We start from the raw sequence: 11,514 nt of genomic DNA on the forward strand, positions 1-11,514 counted from the left end.
TAATACATGTATCCTCCTCCCCTCATATATAATACATGTATCCCCCTCCCCTCATATATAATACATGTATCCTCCTCCCCTCATATAGAATACATGTATCCTCCTCCCCTCATATATAATACATGTATCCTCCTCCCCTCATATATAATACATGTATCCTCCTCCTCTCCTCATATATAATACATGTATCCTCCTCCCCTCATATATAACACATGTATCCTCCTCCTCTCCTCATATATAATACATGTATCCTCCTCCCCTCATATAGAATACATGTATCCTCCTCCCCTCATATATAATACATGTATCCTCCTCCCCTCATATATAATACATGTATCTTCCTCCCCTCATATATAATACATGTATCCTCCTCCCCTCATATATAATACATGTATCCTCCTCCTCTCCTCATATATAATACATGTATCCTCCTCCCCTCATATATAATACTTGTATCCTCCTCTCCTCGTATATAATACATGTATCCTCCCCTCATATATAATACATGTATCCCCCTCCCCTCATATATAATACATGTATCCCACTCCCCTCATATATAATACATGTATCCTCCTCCCCTCATATAAAATACATGTATCCTCCTCCCCTCATATATAATACATGTATCCTCCTCTCCTCATATATAATACATGTATCCTCCTCCCCTCATATATAATACATGTATTCTCCTCGCTTGATATATAATACATGTATCCTCCTCTCCTCATATATAATACATGTATCCTCCTCCCCTCATATATAATACATGTATCCTCCTCCCCTCATATATAATACATGTATCCTCCTCCCCTCATATATAATACATGTATCCTCCTCCCCTCATATACAATACATGTAACTTTCTCCTCCTCAGATATAATACTTGTATCTTCCTCCCCTCATATATAATACATGTATCCTCCTCCCCTCATGTATAATACTTGTATCCTCCTCCTCATATATAATACATTTATCCCCCTCTCCTCATATATAATACATGTATCCTCCTCCCCTCATATATAATACATGTATCCTCCTCCCCTCATATATAATACATTTATCCCCCTCCCCTCATATATAATACATGTATCCTCCTCCCCTCATATATAATACATGTATCCTCCTCCCCTCATATATAATACATGTATCCCCCTCCCCTCATATATAATACATGTATCCTCCTCCCCTCATATATAATACATGTATCCTCCTCCCCTCATATATAATACATGTATCCTCCTCTCCTCATATATAATACATGTATCCTCCTCCCCTCACATATAATACATGTATCCTCCTCCCCTCATATATAATACATGTATCCTCCTCCCCTCATATATAATACAGGTATCATCCTCCCCTCATATAAAACACATGTATCCCACTCCCCTCATATATAACACATGTATCCTCCTCCCCTCATATATAATACATGTATCCTCCTCCCCTCATATATAATACATGTAACTTCTCCTCCTCATATATAATACAGGTATCATCCTCCCCTCATATATAATACATGTATCCCACTCCACTCATATATAACACATGTATCCTCCTCCCCTCATATATAATACATGTATCCTCCTCCCCTCATATATAATACATGTAACTTTCTCCTCCTCATATATAATACAGGTATCATCCTCCCCTCATATATAATACATGTATCCTCCTCCCCTCATATATAATACATGTATCCTCCTCCCCTCATATATAATACATGTATCATCCTCCCCTCATATATAATACATGTATCCTCCTCCCCTCATATATAATACATGTATCCTCCTCCCCTCATATATAATACATGTATCCTCCTCCTCTCCTCATATATAATACATGTATCCTCCTCCCCTCATATATAATACATGTATCCTCCTCCCCTCATATATAATACATGTATCCTCCTCCCCTCATATAGAATACATGTATCCTCCTCCCCTCATATATAATACATGTATCCTCCTCCCCTCATATATAATACATGTATCTTCCTCCCCTCATATATAATACATGTATCCTCCTCCTCTCCTCATATATAATACATGTATCCTCCTCCCCTCATATATAATACATGTATCCTCCTCTCCTCGTATATAATACATGTATCCTCCCCTCATATATAATACATGTATCCCCCTCCCCTCATATATAATACATGTATCCTCCTCCCCTCATATATAATACATGTATCCTCCTCCCCTCATATATAATACATGTATCCCCCTCCCCTCATATATAATACATGTATCCTCCTCCCCTCATATAGAATACATGTATCCTCCTCCCCTCATAAATAATACATGTATCCTCCTCCCCTCATATATAATACATGTATCTTCCTCCCCTCATATATAATACATGTATCCTCCTCCCCTCATATATAATACATGTATCCTCCTCCTCTCCTCATATATAATACATGTATCCTCCTCCCCTCATATATAATACATGTATCCCACTCCCCTCATATATAATACATGTATCCTCCTCCCCTCATATAAAATACATGTATCCTCCTCCCCTCATATATAATACATGTATCCTCCTCTCCTCATATATAATACATGTATCCTCCTCCCCTCATATATAATACATGTATTCTCCTCGCTTGATATATAATACATGTATCCTCCTCTCCTCATATATAATACATGTATCCTCCTCCCCTCATATATAATACATGTATCCTCCTCCCCTCATATATAATACATGTATCCTCCTCCCCTCATATATAATACATGTATCCTCCTCCCCTCATATACAATACATGTAACTTTCTCCTCCTCAGATATAATACTTGTATCTTCCTCCCCTCATATATAATACATGTATCCTCCTCCCCTCATGTATAATACTTGTATCCTCCTCCTCATATATAATACATTTATCCCCCTCTCCTCATATATAATACATGTATCCTCCTCCCCTCATATATAATACATGTATCCTCCTCCCCTCATATATAATACATTTATCCCCCTCCCCTCATATATAATACATGTATCCTCCTCCCCTCATATATAATACATGTATCCTCCTCCCCTCATATATAATACATGTATCCCCCTCCCCTCATATATAATACATGTATCCTCCTCCCCTCATATATAATACATGTATCCTCCTCCCCTCATATATAATACATGTATCCTCCTCTCCTCATATATAATACATGTATCCTCCTCCCCTCACATATAATACATGTATCCTCCTCCCCTCATATATAATACATGTATCCTCCTCCCCTCATATATAATACAGGTATCATCCTCCCCTCATATAAAACACATGTATCCCACTCCCCTCATATATAACACATGTATCCTCCTCCCCTCATATATAATACATGTATCCTCCTCCCCTCATATATAATACATGTAACTTCTCCTCCTCATATATAATACAGGTATCATCCTCCCCTCATATATAATACATGTATCCCACTCCACTCATATATAACACATGTATCCTCCTCCCCTCATATATAATACATGTATCCTCCTCCCCTCATATATAATACATGTAACTTTCTCCTCCTCATATATAATACAGGTATCATCCTCCCCTCATATATAATACATGTATCCTCCTCCCCTCATATATAATACATGTATCCTCCTCCCCTCATATATAATACATGTATCATCCTCCCCTCATATATAATACATGTATCCTCCTCCCCTCATATATAATACATGTATCCTCCTCCCCTCATATATAATACATGTATCCTCCTCCTCTCCTCATATATAATACATGTATCCTCCTCCCCTCATATATAATACATGTATCCTCCTCCCCTCATATATAATACATGTATCCTCCTCCCCTCATATAGAATACATGTATCCTCCTCCCCTCATATATAATACATGTATCCTCCTCCCCTCATATATAATACATGTATCTTCCTCCCCTCATATATAATACATGTATCCTCCTCCCCTCATATATAATACATGTATCCTCCTCCTCTCCTCATATATAATACATGTATCCTCCTCCCCTCATATATAATACATGTATCCTCCTCTCCTCGTATATAATACATGTATCCTCCCCTCATATATAATACATGTATCCCCCTCCCCTCATATATAATACATGTATCCTCCTCCCCTCATATATAATACATGTATCCTCCTCCCCTCATATATAATACATGTATCCCCCTCCCCTCATATATAATACATGTATCCTCCTCCCCTCATATAGAATACATGTATCCTCCTCCCCTCATAAATAATACATGTATCCTCCTCCCCTCATATATAATACATGTATCTTCCTCCCCTCATATATAATACATGTATCTTCCTCCCCTCATATATAATACATGTATCCTCCTCCCCTCATATATAATACAGGTATCATCCTCCCCTCATATAAAACACATGTATCCCACTCCCCTCATATATAACACATGTATCCTCCTCCCCTCATATATAATACATGTATCCTCCTCCCCTCATATATAATACATGTAACTTCTCCTCCTCATATATAATACAGGTATCATCCTCCCCTCATATATAATACATGTATCCCACTCCACTCATATATAACACATGTATCCTCCTCCCCTCATATATAATACATGTATCCTCCTCCCCTCATATATAATACATGTAACTTTCTCCTCCTCATATATAATACAGGTATCATCCTCCCCTCATATATAATACATGTATCCTCCTCCCCTCATATATAATACATGTATCCTCCTCCCCTCATATATAATACATGTATCATCCTCCCCTCATATATAATACATGTATCCTCCTCCCCTCATATATAATACATGTATCCTCCTCCCCTCATATATAATACATGTATCCTCCTCCTCTCCTCATATATAATACATGTATCCTCCTCCCCTCATATATAATACATGTATCCTCCTCCCCTCATATATAATACATGTATCCTCCTCCCCTCATATAGAATACATGTATCCTCCTCCCCTCATATATAATACATGTATCCTCCTCCCCTCATATATAATACATGTATCTTCCTCCCCTCATATATAATACATGTATCCTCCTCCCCTCATATATAATACATGTATCCTCCTCCTCTCCTCATATATAATACATGTATCCTCCTCCCCTCATATATAATACATGTATCCTCCTCTCCTCGTATATAATACATGTATCCTCCCCTCATATATAATACATGTATCCCCCTCCCCTCATATATAATACATGTATCCTCCTCCCCTCATATATAATACATGTATCCTCCTCCCCTCATATATAATACATGTATCCCCCTCCCCTCATATATAATACATGTATCCTCCTCCCCTCATATAGAATACATGTATCCTCCTCCCCTCATAAATAATACATGTATCCTCCTCCCCTCATATATAATACATGTATCTTCCTCCCCTCATATATAATACATGTATCCTCCTCCCCTCATATATAATACATGTATCCTCCTCCTCTCCTCATATATAATACATGTATCCTCCTCCCCTCATATATAATACTTGTATCCTCCTCTCCTCGTATATAATACATGTATCCTCCCCTCATATATAATACATGTATCCCCCTCCCCTCATATATAATACATGTATCCCACTCCCCTCATATATAATACATGTATCCTCCTCCCCTCATATAAAATACATGTATCCTCCTCCCCTCATATATAATACATGTATCCTCCTCTCCTCATATATAATACATGTATCCTCCTCCCCTCATATATAATACATGTATCCTCCTCGCTTGATATATAATACATGTATCCTCCTCTCCTCATATATAATACATGTATCCTCCTCCCCTCATATATAATACATGTATCCTCCTCCCCTCATATATAATACATGTATCCTCCTCCCCTCATATATAATACATGTATCCTCCTCCCCTCATATACAATACATGTAACTTTCTCCTCCTCAGATATAATACTTGTATCTTCCTCCCCTCATATATAATACATGTATCCTCCTCCCCTCATGTATAATACTTGTATCCTCCTCCTCATATATAATACATTTATCCCCCTCTCCTCATATATAATACATGTATCCTCCTCCCCTCATATATAATACATGTATCCTCCTCCCCTCATATATAATACATGTATCCCCCTCCCCTCATATATAATACATGTATCCTCCACCCCTCATATATAATACATGTATCCTCCTCCCCTCATATATAATACATGTATCCCCCTCCCCTCATATATAATACATGTATCCTCCTCCCCTCATATATAATACATGTATCCTCCTCCCCTCATATATAATACATGTATCCTCCTCTCCTCATATATAATACATGTATCCTCCTCCCCTCACATATAATACATGTATCCTCCTCCCCTCATATATAATACATGTATCCTCCTCCCCTCATATATAATACAGGTATCATCCTCCCCTCATATATAACACATGTATCCCACTCCCCTCATATATAACACATGTATCCTCCTCCCCTCATATATAATACATGTAACTTCTCCTCCTCATATATAATACAGGTATCATCCTCCCCTCATATATAATACATGTATCCTCCTCCCCTCATATATAATACATGTATCCTCCTCCCCTCATATATAATACATGTATCCTCCTCCCCTCATATATAATACATGTATCATCCTCCCCTCATATATAATACATGTATCCTCCTCCCCTCATATATAATACATTTATCCTCCTCCCCTCATATATAATACATGTATCCTCCTCCTCTCATATATAATACATGTATCCTCCTCGGCTGATATATAATACATGTATTCTCCTCCCCTCATATATAATACATGTATCCCACTCCCCTCATATATAATACATGTATCCTCCTCCCCTCATATATAATACATGTATCCTCCTCTCCTCATATATAATACATGTATCCTCCTCCCCTCATATATAATACATGTATCCTCCTCCCCTCATATATAATACATGTATCCCCCTCCCCTCATATATAATACATGTATCCTCCTCCCCTCATATATAATACATGTATCCTCCTCCCCTCATATATAATACATGTATCCCCCTCCCCTCATATATAATACATGTATCCTCCTCCCCTCATATAGAATACATGTATCCTCCTCCCCTCATATATAATACATGTATCCTCCTCCCCTCATATATAATACATGTATCTTCCTCCCCTCATATATAATACATGTATCCTCCTCCCCTCATATATAATACATGTATCCTCCTCCTCTCCTCATATATAATACATGTATCCTCCTCCCCTCATATATAATACATGTATCCTCCTCTCCTCGTATATAATACATGTATCCTCCCCTCATATATAATACATGTATCCCCCTCCCCTCATATATAATACATGTATCCTCCTCCCCTCATATATAATACATGTATCCTCCTCCCCTCATATATAATACATGTATCCCCCTCCCCTCATATATAATACATGTATCCTCCTCCCCTCATATAGAATACATGTATCCTCCTCCCCTCATATATAATACATGTATCCTCCTCCCCTCATATATAATACATGTATCTTCCTCCCCTCATATATAATACATGTATCCTCCTCCCCTCATATATAATACATGTATCCTTCTCCTCTCCTCATATATAATACATGTATCCTCCTCCCCTCATATATAATACATGTATCCCCCTCCCCTCATATATAATACATGTATCCTCCTCCCCTCATATATAATACATGTATCCTCCTCCCCTCATATATAATACATGTATCCTCCTCTCCTCATATATAATACATGTATCCTCCTCCCCTCACATATAATACATGTATCCTCCTCCCCTCATATATAATACATGTATCCTCCTCCCCTCATATATAATACAGGTATCATCCTCCCCTCATATATAACACATGTATCCCACTCCCCTCATATATAACACATGTATCCTCCTCCCCTCATATATAATACATGTAACTTCTCCTCCTCATATATAATACAGGTATCATCCTCCCCTCATATATAATACATGTATCCTCCTCCCCTCATATATAATACATGTATCCTCCTCCCCTCATATATAATACATGTATCCTCCTCCCCTCATATATAATACATGTATCATCCTCCCCTCATATATAATACATGTATCCTCCTCCCCTCATATATAATACATTTATCCTCCTCCCCTCATATATAATACATGTATCCTCCTCCTCTCATATATAATACATGTATCCTCCTCGGCTGATATATAATACATGTATTCTCCTCCCCTCATATATAATACATGTATCCCACTCCCCTCATATATAATACATGTATCCTCCTCCCCTCATATATAATACATGTATCCTCCTCTCCTCATATATAATACATGTATCCTCCTCCCCTCATATATAATACATGTATCCTCCTCCCCTCATATATAATACATGTATCCCCCTCCCCTCATATATAATACATGTATCCTCCTCCCCTCATATATAATACATGTATCCTCCTCCCCTCATATATAATACATGTATCCCCCTCCCCTCATATATAATACATGTATCCTCCTCCCCTCATATAGAATACATGTATCCTCCTCCCCTCATATATAATACATGTATCCTCCTCCCCTCATATATAATACATGTATCTTCCTCCCCTCATATATAATACATGTATCCTCCTCCCCTCATATATAATACATGTATCCTCCTCCTCTCCTCATATATAATACATGTATCCTCCTCCCCTCATATATAATACATGTATCCTCCTCTCCTCGTATATAATACATGTATCCTCCCCTCATATATAATACATGTATCCCCCTCCCCTCATATATAATACATGTATCCTCCTCCCCTCATATATAATACATGTATCCTCCTCCCCTCATATATAATACATGTATCCCCCTCCCCTCATATATAATACATGTATCCTCCTCCCCTCATATAGAATACATGTATCCTCCTCCCCTCATATATAATACATGTATCCTCCTCCCCTCATATATAATACATGTATCTTCCTCCCCTCATATATAATACATGTATCCTCCTCCCCTCATATATAATACATGTATCCTTCTCCTCTCCTCATATATAATACATGTATCCTCCTCCCCTCATATATAATACTTGTATCCTCCTCTCCTCGTATATAATACATGTATCCTCCCCTCATATATAATACATGTATCCCCCTCCCCTCATATATAATACATGTATCCCACTCCCCTCATATATAATACATGTATCCTCCTCCCCTCATATAAAATACATGTATCCTCCTCCCCTCATATATAATACATGTATCCTCCTCTCCTCATATATAATACATGTATCCTCCTCCCCTCATATATAATACATGTATTCTCCTCGCTTGATATATAATACATGTATCCTCCTCTCCTCATATATAATACATGTATCCTCCTCCCCTCATATATAATACATGTATCCTCCTCCCCTCATATATAATACATGTATCCTCCTCCCCTCATATATAATACATGTATCCTCCTCCCCTCATATACAATACATGTAACTTTCTCCTCCTCAGATATAATACTTGTATCTTCCTCCCCTCATATATAATACATGTATCCTCCTCCCCTCATGTATAATACTTGTATCCTCCTCCTCATATATAATACATTTATCCCCCTCTCCTCATATATAATACATGTATCCTCCTCCCCTCATATATAATACATGTATCCTCCTCCCCTCATATATAATACATGTATCCCCCTCCCCTCATATATAATACATGTATCCTCCTCCCCTCATATATAATACATGTATCCTCCTCCCCTCATATATAATACATGTATCCCCCTCCCCTCATATATAATACATGTATCCTCCTCCCCTCATATATAATACATGTATCCTCCTCCCCTCATATATAATACATGTATCCTCCTCTCCTCGTATATAATACATGTATCCTCCCCTCATATATAATACATGTATCCCCCTCCCCTCATATATAATACATGTATCCTCCTCCCCTCATATATAATACATGTATCCTCCTCCCCTCATATATAATACATGTATCCCCCTCCCCTCATATATAATACATGTATCCTCCTCCCCTCATATAGAATACATGTATCCTCCTCCCCTCATATATAATACATGTATCCTCCTCCCCTCATATATAATACATGTATCTTCCTCCCCTCATATATAATACATGTATCCTCCTCCCCTCATATATAATACATGTATCCTTCTCCTCTCCTCATATATAATACATGTATCCTCCTCCCCTCATATATAATACTTGTATCCTCCTCTCCTCGTATATAATACATGTATCCTCCCCTCATATATAATACATGTATCCCCCTCCCCTCATATATAATACATGTATCCCACTCCCCTCATATATAATACATGTATCCTCCTCCCCTCATATAAAATACATGTATCCTCCTCCCCTCATATATAATACATGTATCCTCCTCTCCTCATATATAATACATGTATCCTCCTCCCCTCATATATAATACATGTATTCTCCTCGCTTGATATATAATACATGTATCCTCCTCTCCTCATATATAATACATGTATCCTCCTCCCCTCATATATAATACATGTATCCTCCTCCCCTCATATATAATACATGTATCCTCCTCCCCTCATATATAATACATGTATCCTCCTCCCCTCATATACAATACATGTAACTTTCTCCTCCTCAGATATAATACTTGTATCTTCCTCCCCTCATATATAATACATGTATCCTCCTCCCCTCATGTATAATACTTGTATCCTCCTCCTCATATATAATACATTTATCCCCCTCTCCTCATATATAATACATGTATCCTCCTCCCCTCATATATAATACATGTATCCTCCTCCCCTCATATATAATACATGTATCCCCCTCCCCTCATATATAATACATGTATCCTCCTCCCCTCATATATAATACATGTATCCTCCTCCCCTCATATATAATACATGTATCCCCCTCCCCTCATATATAATACATGTATCCTCCTCCCCTCATATATAATACATGTATCCTCCTCCCCTCATATATAATACATGTATCCTCCTCTCCTCATATATAATACATGTATCCTCCTCCCCTCACATATAATACATGTATCCTCCTCCCCTCATATATAATACATGTATCCTCCTCCCCTCATATATAATACAGGTATCATCCTCCCCTCATATATAACACATGTATCCCACTCCCCTCATATATAACACATGTATCCTCCTCCCCTCATATATAATACATGTATCCTCCTCCCCTCATATATAATACATGTAACTTCTCCTCCTCATATATAATACAGGTATCATCCTCCCCTCATATATAATACATGTATCCCACTCCACTCATATATAACACATGTATCCTCCTCCCCTCATATATAATACATGTATCCTCCTCCCCTCATATATAATACATGTAACTTTCTCCTCCTCATATATAATACAGGTATCATCCTCCCCTCATATATAATACATGTATCCTCCTCCCCTCATATATAATACATGTATC

The sequence above is a fragment of the Rhinoderma darwinii genome, chromosome 1 (assembly GCF_050947455.1).
Source record: "Rhinoderma darwinii isolate aRhiDar2 chromosome 1, aRhiDar2.hap1, whole genome shotgun sequence".
NCBI lineage: Eukaryota > Metazoa > Chordata > Amphibia > Anura > Rhinodermatidae > Rhinoderma > Rhinoderma darwinii.